Source organism: Dendrobates tinctorius, unplaced genomic scaffold (assembly GCF_039654945.1).
Source record: "Dendrobates tinctorius isolate UK_male_01 unplaced genomic scaffold, ASM3965494v1 ptg000060l, whole genome shotgun sequence".
In the NCBI taxonomy this organism is placed as follows: domain Eukaryota; kingdom Metazoa; phylum Chordata; class Amphibia; order Anura; family Dendrobatidae; genus Dendrobates; species Dendrobates tinctorius.
The window spans coordinates 42916553-42930797 of NW_027361728.1; the positions used below are offsets into that span (position 1 = coordinate 42916553).

Below are 14245 nucleotides of genomic sequence, written 5' to 3' on the forward strand. Positions count from 1 at the left end.
CTGCAAGACAATTACTTCAAATAAACAACCAAAATCATAAAGAACTATCTTCAGCGTAAAGTTGGACAAGAAGTTCTGGGAGTGAAGATATGGCAGATGAGAGAACCCTGATCTCAACATCGAGTCTGTAATTGTATGAAGAGACAGAAGAGTTTGTGCAAGCCTACATCCACAGATCTAAGCAACAAATAAAGTTGCATGCAGTGATGACACAGTGACCAAAACAAGTTCAAAAACAAAAGTGTGTTTAATGTAAAAAAACCTCACATACTGCACAACACATTGTATCCTCCGGATCGCAGCCAGGAAGCAACAAAACAGTCTGTGGCCAGTTGCTGTGAGCAACCGCACTGCCCGCCTGTGCAAGGGGTGCCAGACCTTTTGGCTCAGTTTGGCCCTGTGTTGCCTCAAATATGTAATGGTCTGCAGACCACTGCTCTTTGTCTGTGCAAGCCAGAACTGACACACCCAAAGCTCTTTCTGCAGGGTTTTTTTTTCCTTCCTGCAATCTGTGGCCATTGGCCACTTATAAGACCTGGACTAGAGGAAATGGACCGGACCCCACTACCTTCCTGCAGTTCGTTTCAAAAGTAAAAGCCCATACCGGGTTTTCCTGAACAAACTCCTTGGTGAAAATAACTTGACCAAGTTCAACTTAACCCACCTTGTGAGTCACAGGCACACTGCTCTGACCACAAGGCACTCCAGCGGATCTAATATGCTTCTGAGCTCATCCTGGGGGACACATAGCGTCCCTCACATATGTCTGCCTCACAAGCCCTATAGTGTGGGGAGGAGGACCCCCATATAGTGTTTGGGCCAGAACCAAGGGGACCGCCATCAGAGTTATTGAAGGAAGCACAACAGGGGAATTACAAAGGGAGACATGTGACTGAGGTTGTCAGGGCAACAGGGGGAGGGGCTAGGGTAAAAGGAGCAGGGGACGCGCTGAAGTGGCAGTTGGGGAAGAGAGGGAGTGAAGGCAGGACGCAGGGTGACTTGCAGGGGCACCGAGAGGAGCCTGTGAGGAGAAAGCGGCCGATTTACCGACAAGAGAGAAGTGAGAGACTGTGCCCAGAGACTGCTCCCCGCTCCCGTTCTGAGAGAATAATCCCCGCTAACCCCCACCTTGGAGAGAGGAACTATACCTCAGGTTGTGGCCGTGAGTACCGGTAACCAGGCCACAGAGACCTGGGCCCTTCCCCCCAGCCTTCCCCCATCACGCCGACCCGGCCATCGTCGGCCTCAAGATATGTCACTTTGTCACAGGCGGGGAAAAAGGCTCGCTACCCTGGCTTAGGAAGGGACTCCTTGGTAAAGGACGGCTACAGGCCTTCTGGGGAACTGCGTCATCACCGCGCGCCACCTCCATCATTTTCTTCAGGGCCTGTTGAGCCCCAACGGCATTGCTTTCTTCAGGGCCTGTTGCACCCCAGCGGCAGAGTTTTCTTCAGGGCCTGTTGCACCCCAGCGGCAGCGCTTTCTTCAGGGCCTGTTGTGCCCCAACGGCATTGCTTTCTTCAGGGCCTGTTGCGCCCCAGCGACAGTGTTTCCTTCAGGGCCTGTTGCGCCCCAGCGGCAGCGTTCTCTTCAGGACCTGTTGCGCCCCAGCGACAGTGTTTCCTTCAGGGCCTGTTGCGCCCCAGCGGCAGCGTTCTCTTCAGGACCTGTTGCGCCCCAACGTCCTCGTTTTCTTCAGGGCTTGTTGCGCCCCAACGTCCTCGTTTTCTTCAGGGCTTGTTGCGCCCCAACGGTTTTATTTTCTTCAGGGCCTGTTGCCCCCACCGACATCACTTTCCTCAGGACAGCCGCCTCAGCGACCTCAACGCGGCCACGCTACCGAACCCAGCAGTCCCTGGAAGGCTAAGTGAAACTATATTTGGTTAAGATTGTTGAGTCCCTGCGTGGACTGTTGTTGTTGTTGTACTTTATTCTTGTTTTTGTTCAGCCTAGCCCATCGGCTAGAGTTATATAAAAGTGATTTCAAAAACCACCATTCGTCTAGTGTCTCGTCACTGCATCCTGCGAACCTGTCCGACCCTACACTATCACAAGAACATGAAATATATGATATATAAATTGCATTACTGCTCTAGAAAATAGGAAAAGTTGAGAACACTTAGCACATAAATTGGTCAATTCACGTGTACCCAGCAGCCTCGATAAGGCGATTCTTGTTGCTGGGAAACTATCTAATATGAATCCTCTCCCAGGCTTTCTAGGCTTAAGTCTGCATTTATGTGGGTAGATAGGATCCTGCTATGATTAAAACTGCCTTAGGTGGATGGGTGAAGTGCTCAGTCAGAGAGCCTATGTATACAAATAACAAGAGACTGACCGTCACTTCCAAACAGAAATCAGATGTGTACAGGTGCAAACTAAGTGTAGCTACTTCCATATATAACCAACAAATAAAGTTGCATTCTGACTGAGCGCTCCACTGACCAGCCTCTCCCCTCATTTGTCCCATGCTAAAGAGAAATAGTTACCTTTGCTAGCAGGCTGGGAGAGTTCACAATTCGTAACCTCAATGCCACCATGCTATTGGTCTGACGCTATTAACTCCATGAGTGCACCATCCCCAGCAAAGCAAGAAGCTGGGGGTCGGGAGAGGTGTGCTCCTGAAGATTCATCTTGAGAATACCTCTTTCACTAATAGGACAAATCTTGCACTTAAAATGCCTAAAATATGAAATTATCCCTGGCATCTTTAATCCCTAAGATGTGGGGACTATAGACTAAAAGTGGGCATTTAGCATCACTATACAGTCATATGTTAAAGTTTCTCATGATTTGATACACCTGGCTATGAAGTTCAAAGCTCAATGAGGTTACAAAACCAATTTAGTGCTTCAGGAAGTCAGTAAAAAGTAGTTAGGAGTGTTCAAATCAAGAAAATGATATGGGTGCCCATACTTTTGCACCGGTCAAATTTTGTTTAACTGCAGATTGCACATTTTCTGTTAGTACAATAAACCTCATTTGAATCCAGAAATATAACTGAGTCCATCAGTTTTAGATATATGAAACTGAAATAGCTGTTCCAAAAACCAAAATTGTTATAAAGAAAAAAGGTTAACATTAATAGGGGTGCCCAAACTTTAACATATGACTGTATATTTACACATATTTTCATATAGAACTCTATTAACGTGAACCTATCATAAAACAAAGAGACAAAAAGGAGTGGGAAAATAGTAAGTCAACTCACTACATCCAAGTGCACCTTGTTAGGTAAAAAGAGATCGAACGGAGCCATCCCAGTCTCGGGCATAACCATCAGATGCAAACAGGAGGAAAAACTCTCCAGCGACGAAGACCAATGTAGACAGAGATGTATTCAAACTGTCTACCATACATTTCTATTGGTTACCTGTACATTTATGTTTTAATATTGATAAAATAAAAGCCAGTTTTTATATATCTCTCTCTACCAGATGGCAACTCTTCCCTCTGAGCTATTCAGCTCGCTGGACAGTTCCATGCTAATCCAAATACTTGTACCTATGTTGTTGCTGATGGTCTCCACCCTGAGTTCCTTATTGGCTCATCTTGATTGCACACCCTATTTAAACCTGGCCTTGCTCTCCTTCCTTGTGTGATTATTGAGCTACCAGCCTCTACTCAAGCTTCCTTCCACCTGCTGTCTTTATATGACATTGCCATTCCTGATGTTGACCTCTGGCTATACCTGACTATGCTACCTGCTGATGCTGCCCCTAGTGGTTGCAATATCACTACTCCATAACAGGTCAGTCCATAACAATTGGTCTTCATTGCTGGAGATTTCTTGCTTTTCTTTGCATCTGTCATAAAACAAAGATGCTAATTCCCCGCATACCTTTTTAAACATGCACAGCAGTCTAGTTGGAAGTGAAGCTAAAAGGGAGAAAATGCAGTTACATTCTCCCTGAACCTGCTCTGTTCCAGTCAAGTGGTCAGCACTGAGACGGCGAGCAGTCAGCTCCCTGTACACAGTGAGAGTGCAGTATTCACGTCCACCGTTATTTCATCCACCGTTATTTAGTGACATGCTAAGAGTACATGTAAAAGGAGCAGGGTGTCATTTAGGATTAGTGGGTGTGATAACAGCCCTGCTACAGTGTAGAGAGCGATACAGTGTAGAGAGCGCTGACTTCTTAGATTGACTGGATGTGAACAACAGTAGTCAAATAACCAGTCAGACTGCAGGCAGCAGTCCAATTATATTGCCAAATCCATTGCGTTTAGAATAGTATTTAACATCAGATCAGTATTATGGCTGCAGGTAAATACCATTTTTTTCTAATGACAGTTTTTTTTAAGTATCTACAATAAAGATATTGGATTGCATTTACTAAGACTGGTGTAAAGAAGGTACAGTAATTGTAGCAATAGGCACAAAATTGATTAAGAGGTGCAAGCTGGTGACATTTGTACATATTCTACATAATGAATGTTAACTACACCATATTTCTTTGGAGATCATGGCCAATTTATTTCCTTGCTCTGAAATGTATCAGAATTTGTTCCCCTTAAATGTCATAATTACTCTAGGAAAGTAGAAATGGTAACTATGTACTGTAGCGTATTCAAATCCGAGTTTGAATAACCAAGGGTGGACATATCATAAAAGCTCATGCAGCCGTCATGGGGTCTGTCACAAAGATGACACAGTTCAGTTTTCACTTCCATTTTGGAGATTAGTAAAGGGCATTGACCTCAGGAAGAAAGGCCAGGATGAAACCTTATATTTTCATTAGATGGGAGTTGAACTATTAAAGTAATCACACTCATGGATACTACTGTGCCTTATAGGTCTGACTAACAATCGCAATTGCACACAATTACTTACTAAATGGGAAACTGCTGGGGAAATCAGACATGGAAAAAGACTTAGGCATCTTAGTCAATAAGAAGCTAAATTGGAGTGCCCAGTGTCAGGCAGCTGCCACCAAAGCAAATAGGGTCATGGGATGCATTAGAAGAGGTCTGGCGACACAAGATGAAAACATAATTCTCCCTCCGTACAAATCACTCGTCAGACCACACTAGGAGTATTGTGTGCAATTTTGGACGCTGGTGCTCAAGAAAGACATTACTGAACTTGAAAGGGTTCAAAAGCAGGCTACTAAAATGATAAATGGAGTTGGTTCACTACAATACCCAGAAAAGTTATCAAAATTAGGTCTATTTACTCTAGAAAAGAGAAGACTTAGGGGAGACCTAATATATAAGTACAAGTATATCAGAGGGCAATACAGAGATCTCTCCAATGAACTGTTTGTACCAAGGACTGTGACAAGAACAAGGGGGCATTCTCTTCGTTTGGAGGAAAGACAATTTCTGCACCAGCATAGAAGAGGGTTCTTCACGGTAAGAGCAGCGAGGCTCTGGAATTCTCTTCCTGAGGAAGTGGTGATGGCCAACTCACTGAATGAATTTAAGAAAGGAATGGATGCTTTTCTTGTGAGTAACAGTATAGAAGGTTACGAATAACAGAATATTATAGGTAGATGGTTGACCCAGCTTAGGGGAAGGAATTTTTTTCCCTATGTAGAAAATTGGCTTCTACTCTGTGGGGTTTTTTTTCCTTCCCCAGGATCAACAATGCAGAACAGCTGTACTAAAAATAAGCTGAACTAGATGGACATAAGGTCTTCCTTCAGCCTTCAAAACTATGTTACTATGTTATGTTACAAGGCAGTATTAATGACAAATTACAATTATCGCTAATTTATACATTAATGTACATCTATAGCACTGCATCATATTATCTGAAAATCTACTGATCCCAATTTCATAATGTTTAAATAGATACAGGTTATAAATGAAGAGAGGATTTCTAAGACAGTACAGAACATTTAATAACTGCAGCACACACACCTTACGGTGGAAACATTCTTGTATGGTACATTAATAAGACTTTTCCCTCGAGTTTAGGTCATTGCATTCATTTGCATGGTGAAGTTTGGAAGAAATCTTTTAGGATTTACTATGCAAAATTTTCAAAACGATTTATTTTTGTGCATAAGTTCGGAAAATCCTTGGTCTCCATCCTGCAGCCTAATTTCTGATGTCACTGGTTAAACATAGCTTTAATGAGCAGGTGCCACTGGATTTTTCGTGAAAATGAATGTCACAGTGCTTATGAACAAGGCTTAGTTGATGCAGAAGTCAGTAAAACAAGTTCCACTTACATTTCTTATTTCAAGCTTAGTTGCCAACTCTTAATTTGCAGCGTCATTTAGAAACAAAAATGTCTCTGAAAGTGATTGCATTGAAACTTTACAGTTATCAGTTAGAGTAATTGCTCTCATTCCTTCTGTGAGATGGAATTTACTGTATCTAGTCTCATCCTCTCGACTTCATAATTCATTTATTGCAATGAATAAATAGAGTGACCAGGGTTAGTCTTGTTTAGTGGGCACAATTTCTAATGATGAGGCTGTGGCATACAGAAAGGACTGGGGGCTTCCCTTTAATTTTTTGCTTGATACCACCATAACCCTCGTCAGGCATTGACTGGCCCAGAGGGAACAGGTGAACTCCCTAGAGGGCCCTTGTACAGAAGTAAGCCACTTACCTTCCAGCATGAGCAATATTTGGCCCAAATCGTTTGATACACGATGTACATACAAGAGCAAAATCTCAAACAACTTTATAAATCTATATTAGTATAAACAATCTTATAAACAGATTGTGAAAATATGATTAAAAGGGAATCTAAAGGAAAAGTAAGATCAACCTCCTAAACTGTCTATATGAGCATGTATGTCAGAGGAAGCTGAATAAAATGATACCTTGATAACTGCGATCTGATGTCTTATTCCAGAGAAATCCATGTTTTTCTTATATGTGTCATGCATGCGTAAAGGTGAAAGTGGTTTGGGATCAACTGTGCAACAGCTGGACTTACCTATGAGAGGCAGGGCTAAGCAGCTACCTTGTCTTCGCTAGAGCTCATGATGGAGTTAGACTTGAGCTGCTGGTAGCCACCAGGTACCACTACTAGTCAGTCCTCAGTATTGAAGTTGCAGACCTCAGAAGTCAGGATCGCAGGCACGGACTGGGTTTGGACTAACTGGCAGAACAGGATATCGACTCTGTTCAGACTGCACAGGTTCTGGATCCTCTGACAGAACAGATATTAACACAGAATCACATACAGGGCTGTATTCAGATACTGGAATATGACCCAACATTATAGGCTTTGGAACACTAGCCAGGGTAGACACTGGTGCAGGTTCAAGTACTGCAGGAACAGTTACAGATTCTGGTACTGCCAGTGTGGCTACAGGGTTCATGTACCACTGATGCAGCTGCAGCAGCTGCAGGGTTCAGGTACCGCCATTGCAGCTTCAGGATTCAGGTATCTCAGGTGCAGCTTCAGGTTTCAGAGACCACCGATGCAGCTTCAGGGTTCAGAGACCATCAGATGCGGTTTCAGTTTCAGGCCCTGGCTAAACAAAGCCATGTACTAACTACATTAGAGTAGGATGGAGGCTGGCAATATACAGTTGCACACACGAGATGTTGGGAAATTACCGGGGTTGCTCAGGCACCTCCCTACTTGGGAGGGTGCCTTTTATGCAAGACGCCTCCCAGCTATTGGCTGGGGACATTTTTAAAGTATGCGCACTGGACGTTTAAGGAGAGGGGTGAGCATGCTCCAACAGGAAACGTGTGGCGTACACAGGAGCAAGACAGGAAGCAGAAGACGAGGAGCTCACAGCGTAGTTGATGTAGTGAGTATGTCGGTGTCCCTGCATCGGGGAGGAAGAGGGATCATGCAGGGGCACTGGCATTAGCGTTACAATATGTAAATGATCTGTTCCAGACTATGGGGTCAACACTGATATGCATGAGAATCTGCTCCCAGAGACTATTATAAATAAAAGGTGTTCCCAATGTGATGTCTAATAGCTGTTCTCTGCTCTCCTGATCTTACTGCAGAGCACTGTGTGATTACAACTGGCACATCTGCAGGTTCCTCTCAGCTTACATCTCACAGGCAGACAGGGTTGCAATATTGTTGAAATACAGCAGAACTGTGAGAGCTGCAGCAAATGTGTTTGTAAGGGGATAAGGTTCAGTTCTACTATTGTGTGTTATTTATTTGTCTCACACTGGTAAAATCTTTCATTTGCAATAATCTCTGGAGGCAGTTACTCGTGCAGATCAGTGTCCTCATATATTCTTTAACACCTCATTTACGTATAAGAAAAACATGGCTTTCTCTGGAATAAGACATTGCAGATATCAAGGTATCCTGTTATTCAGCTTCCTGTGCCCTATAAGCTCATATAGATAGCTTAGGAGGTTTGATCCTACTGACATTTCCCTTTAATGTAATGATACCAATATAGGGCTACACTCTACATTAATAATGGAATTTATTGAGAGCCGTGTTGCACAAATCTTTCCAGAATGCACTTTCTTTGGGAAAAAATAAATTTTTACACAATCTTCAACCACTCTCACCATTTTTCTAAAAAGGGTACCATAAAATGAAGGAAGGTGGGGTAAGACCATGAAAGAAATATGTTATTATTTGTGCCATAATTAACGCCAGACTTAATAAATTACCCCTAATATATTGTTTATGAGGAGTGATATAACCACTCCAAATGTGAGCACAGAGGAGTTCTCAGGCATGCTGTATTGAAGCACAAAGGGCTCTACTTCTAATGATGAGCCTGTAAGCCAGTTTTATCAATAGCAAACAACCCTCCTTATTCTAGTTACTAGTAAACTCATCTTGGACACTAAAGGTGCCCATACACCGAAGATAGTTTTTAATCAAATATTCTCTATGCTGACTCCTCCAAACACGTGCATTTGACTTGATAACACATGTATGTGTTTTCCATGGAGATAAGTGAGAAAGCTGCTGCCAAACATCTATGGCAGTTGCTTATGCACCTCAAAAGCCAGAAGATCCAGTGTTGTAAGAAAAAGAAAACCCTCCTTCCCCCTCAAAAGATGATTTTGCAGGAAAAAGCCAGCTGAGGACGATGGCGGACTAGTCTGTCTCTCCCGATAGTTGGTGTGTTTCAGAGAAAAAACATGCCTGGCTGCAGTTTTTGATGCATGCTGCCTGTGTATTGGGCAGCATGAATCGATTGACAGTTTCTCTTGCATGGGTGCAACTGCTACCTCTGCAACCTCTATATCTACACCCATGTGCAATGGGGAAGTTTGGAAATAATTTCAACATATCAAACATTTATCACTGCTTCTTTTAGTTCTGACTTTGCTCCTTGAAAGTTGTGTCACTTGTGAATCAAATTTTCCAGATTAAATATCAATATCAATTTTCAATTAACTGCATATAATGTAATGAAATGTAAAATGTTGACTATATTATTCTTAGAAACCCTGTAACAGTTAGATTTGGCAGAGTAAGACATCACTGAATAAAAAAAGAGAAATTAATCCAGCTCACCGCACTGCCTTGCTGGTAGGATCCAGATCCTGCGCACGGATTTGACTAGGCAGTCAATCAATAATAGAAAAGAAAAAAGAAGTTCCAGCGCCAGGAATGGAAAATTAAAAATCCATTTTATTGTGCCATTGCATATTAAAATTCCAGCAGGTACAGCATATCTGTCGGATGACTACAGAACAACGCGTTTCGACGCCTCAGGTCTTAATCATGTTCTGAACATGATTAAGACCTGAGGCGTCGAAACGCGTTGTTCTGTAGTCATCCGACAGATATGCTGTACCTGCTGGAATTTTAATATGCAATGGCACAATAAAATGGATTTTTAATTTTCCATTCCTGGCGCTGGAACTTCTTTTTTCTTTTCTAGTAAGACATCACTGGTTTCTAACACCTGGAACTTTTGAACCAGTTTCCAATCAAAAGGGGATTCTGAAAATACATGCCATTTTTTTTCTCAGTAACATTACTGCATCCTGAACTACAGTAGATCACACAAATATTGCGGCTTAGATCATATCCCATATCGTGGAGGAATAGAGTATTCCCCTTCTAAATATAGAAAACGCCAGGGAGGAGCTGGCAAGTCTTGGCTTAGGGCATTCACTGTTCAGCAGCCATCTGCACAACAGCCTGGCCGGCACATCAAAGAAACTTCACCACGGAAAATTCTGTCTTTTTCATATAAACCCAAACATATATTTCATTAACGTGTTTATCTGCAGCATTGCAATACGTATAAAAAGAAGCCAAGTGCTTGTATTAAAAATGCATCTAGCCACAGAGACAGCAATTAAATAGGAAGGTGGAAGAGTATGAGCTTTTTCCAAATACATATGATGATTTTTGGAAATGCACCGTAATTTAATGATTATGAGTTTATGAACTCACTTTTTAGTGACATTTATAATATTATATCAGAATTGGGCTTAAGTCATCACAGGGAGATATTATTATATGACAGATATCACATTAGATACATTATTAAAGGGGTTAACCTTTAATAAAGGGAGAACTATTTTTTTTTTCACTACTTGCCTAGGAACTACAGCCAGGTAGTTGCTAACTAGCGCCAATCTCTGCAGCCACAGAGCGGTCACGTCAAAAGAGCAGCAGCTTCTCTTCAGCCCTGCTCTGTGGAAAAGGGCGTGACTGCTGACGTTATGCTGGGGAGCCCGCTGTAAAATCAGCATGACGTCGGCAGTCAAGCCCCATCGACAACACAGTTCGCAAGGTAGTTATCGCTAATATCTTACTTATTATACCTATAGTAAAAAAAAGTCTTCGACAACTGGACTCTTTTAAGGGACTCTATCAGCAGGTATTTGCTATGTAATCTAAAGACAGTATGCAGCGATTCCTCTCTTACCAAGCTCCCTGCTGTTTATTTGCAATGATTGTTTTAGCACCAGGAACTTATCATTGCTTTGACTAAATTTAGGCTGGTAGTCAGACACCCTTCCCATCAAAAGCACCTCACTATCTACACACATTGTTCATAGAGAGCCTGGTGTGGGTGGGGCTAGCTTTCTCAGCTCTGCTGTATTGCTAAATGTATACTAAGTGATACATTGTTGGTTTCATGGTCTCTTTGCCTACATCTGATGAAGACAGCGTTCTGTTTTCGAAACACGTTGTGGAATAAAGAGGTTAAACAGACATCTTTCTCGTTCTTGGCGCCCTTCTGACCGTGGTTCTTTGCTTCCTATTCATTTTCCCTCAACGAGGGTTTGCGGCTGGTGCTGCCTTGGACTTGGCACTTTTCTTACTAAAAACCTGTGTGGCCAGCGTGAGACCACCTCTTATTTATACAAATGTAGTCTAGTCCTTCCCTAGAGGGAATGTATGTACAATTATTTTAATGCAATTGAATGTGCCATTTGGCACTAAAAAAGGTTAAAGACAAAGTTATAGACTATTTTTGACCTAATGCAAAATCCATGCACCATTTTAAAGAATGTGGTGCAAAAAACATCAATGACTACCACAAGACAAAAAGAAACACAAGTTAAAAAAAGCCTGCAAATCTGGGCTGAAGTTCTAAAGTAACATATGTCCTTTCAAGCATCTTCTTTAGTGCCCTCCAAGTGAGTACAAGAAAATAATGGAACAGACAGAGTTAAAAACTCTGGTTACCACTAATTAAGAGTGTTTAGTAAAGATAGATTTATATAGCTCACATTAAAGTCAAGAATAAATCTATTTTCATAAAGACATAAATCTTTCCATTATAGATTTTATCATTTAGGTACATGGCTGTAAAGAGAAGCAGATGGTTAGGGTGAGCTTGTTTGAGAATGAATAAAAGATTGCATTTTACGCAGGACTAGTGCCACTTTTCCTTATAGGCTACATCTGGTACTACAATCCAGCCCTATTTATTGCTAGCCCACTTAGCAATAGATAATAAACATATCTTGCATCTATGTTAAGGGCCTGTCACACTAAGCGATATTGCTAGCAATATCGCTATAACTTGTGACGTTATAGCGATATTGCTAGCGATATCGCTGTGTCTGATACTTACCTACGACCCGCTCCCCCACTGGTTATCGCTGATCGTGCGAGAACATCCTGGACCGTTTCTCGTCGTCAGCTTCCTGCGGCGCTTCCTGCTGTGACGACGAGCGACGTGTGGAGCCGGGCGGGAGGACGCAGGATCGCCTGGTGTGACAGGTAAGTAGCGACCCCCGTCCCCAGCGATGTCGCTGGTGAGATCTGCCTGTGTGGCAGCTCACTAGCGACCACTTAGCGATGCACCAGCGATCCTGACCACGTCATATCGCTGGTCGGGATCGCTGGTACATCGCTAAGTGTGACAGTACCTTTATTCCTATGTATATATTTTATCTACCTAGTTGTGTTTACAAGACAAAAATATAACCAGCTTAATGCTTCAAAAGGAATCTGTCTGTAGGATCAACCCTCCTAAGCCGTCTATATGGTCATGCAGGTCATAGGAAGCTGAATAAAATTAAATCGATCTTGATATCTGTGACATGATTCCATAGACCAGCATTTAGTCCATGCTCTCCGGACACTGATCTACATAAGAAATTTCCTCAAAAAGATTATTTTAAAGGAAAGAAGGTATTACCAGTTTAAGACATGTAGCTAACACATAACAGTAGAACTGAACTTTGTCTTTTTATAGAAGAATATTCAGCATTGAGAGTCCTCAGTGGTTGATACCTTTTAATGGCTAACTGAAAAGATGGTAACACATTGCAAGCTTTCGAGATTACTCAGGTCTCTTCATCAGGCATAGACTAATAAAAAATCTGAAGAGTTACATATTTATACACAAAACAGCACATAAATGACGACAATAGATCAGACAAGTGATGTGAAGCAGAATTGTCATTATGGGAGAGGAATAAACATAAATATTGGAACAGTTCATAGACAAGCAGTGTGAAGGTTTTATTGCCCTCTGATTGGGGTCTAGTTCTGTGTTTTGTGATGACTCCAGAAGGTCTGACGAGCAAATTCCTTAATTGATGTAAAATTACATAAATCTATGAGACACATTCATTCCTGCAATGAGAGTGTCAAAAGTTTTCATAAAACTACTGACTACACGGTATAAATATATATATATCTTTCCTGTGTCTTTTTATAAACACATTTGCACAATCTCTCACAGCTCTGCTGTGCTATAACACTGTATTGTGTTGAGATGGAAGCTGAAATACTAAGCAGAACCTGTAGTTGTGTCAGTTATAATCACACACAGCTCTGCAATGAGATCAGGAGAGCAGAGAGCTGTCATTAAACATCAAACTTGTAATGCCCCTTTTATTTATAATAATCTCTGGGGACTGATTCTCATGAAGTGTATGGCTCATAGTTCTGAACAACTCATTTACATATATGAAAAGCATGGATTTCTCTGAAATAAGACATCGGGTCACAGATATCAAAGTATCATTTTATTTAGCTTCTTTTGACCTACATGCCCTACTGACAGATTAAAGTGAAGCATCCTTTAACTAATATCTACATGGATACAGCCAAAGAAGTGCTCCCATTAAAGGGAAGGTACCGCATTTGTAGATCATTAATAAATCAATGTATTGTAGCATAGCAGGCTGCTATAACCAAGTTTTGATTGCATTTGAAACACATTTTGTGTGTTATAGGAGTTTAAAGAAGGCACTGGGGGCTGACATCTTGCTATCACAGTAGCAGCACGACACTTTCAGTGTCATAATATGGCACCTCATGGTCATAGGAGATAACAGACAGATGCCGACCCTTTCTATTAGGGCTCATACTCACTTGCGAGAGACTCGCACGATTCTCGTGCGAGTCTCTCGCATGAAAACCTGGTACTGCCTCCCGGACTGGAGCGTGCGGCTACATGTATTTCTATGCAGCTGCACGCTTCAGTCCCAGTGCCGGCGGCAGTGCTGGGTTTTCATGTGAGAGACTCACACGAGAATCGTGTGAGTCTCTCGCAAGTGAGTGTGAGCCCTTAAAATGGAGATGTCACTGCTGTGAACTGGGCACACCTCTGTGGGCTGCACAATTCACAGTAGTGGGAATGTCCTGACATTTTCATGGAACCCTTGTATCTGCTAACATAAGCAGTACTGCTTCCAGCAGAACTGATCCTAGATTGACAGGAATAAAATGTGGGAGAAAAATGAAGGGAGAGTACCAGAGACTGCAAAGACATGAAGGAGGAACAGTGTACCATCATCATTATTGGAGCAAGCGCTGTCAGCAGGAGCTGTGATTCATCCCTCAGTAAGATAAGATAAGGAGCTGCAGGTCTGCAGAGAATGGCCAGTCATTGTGGAGGGGGGTGAGATA

General features: G+C 42.2%; 1 long non-coding RNA gene across 5 annotated transcripts in view; it reads right to left on the reverse strand.

Annotated features, from left to right (window-relative positions):
• The window catches only part of LOC141092597 (uncharacterized), a 130186-nt gene that overhangs the window by 97743 nt on the left and 18198 nt on the right, over positions 1–14245 (reverse strand). The gene's annotated exons all lie outside the window — the stretch shown is intronic.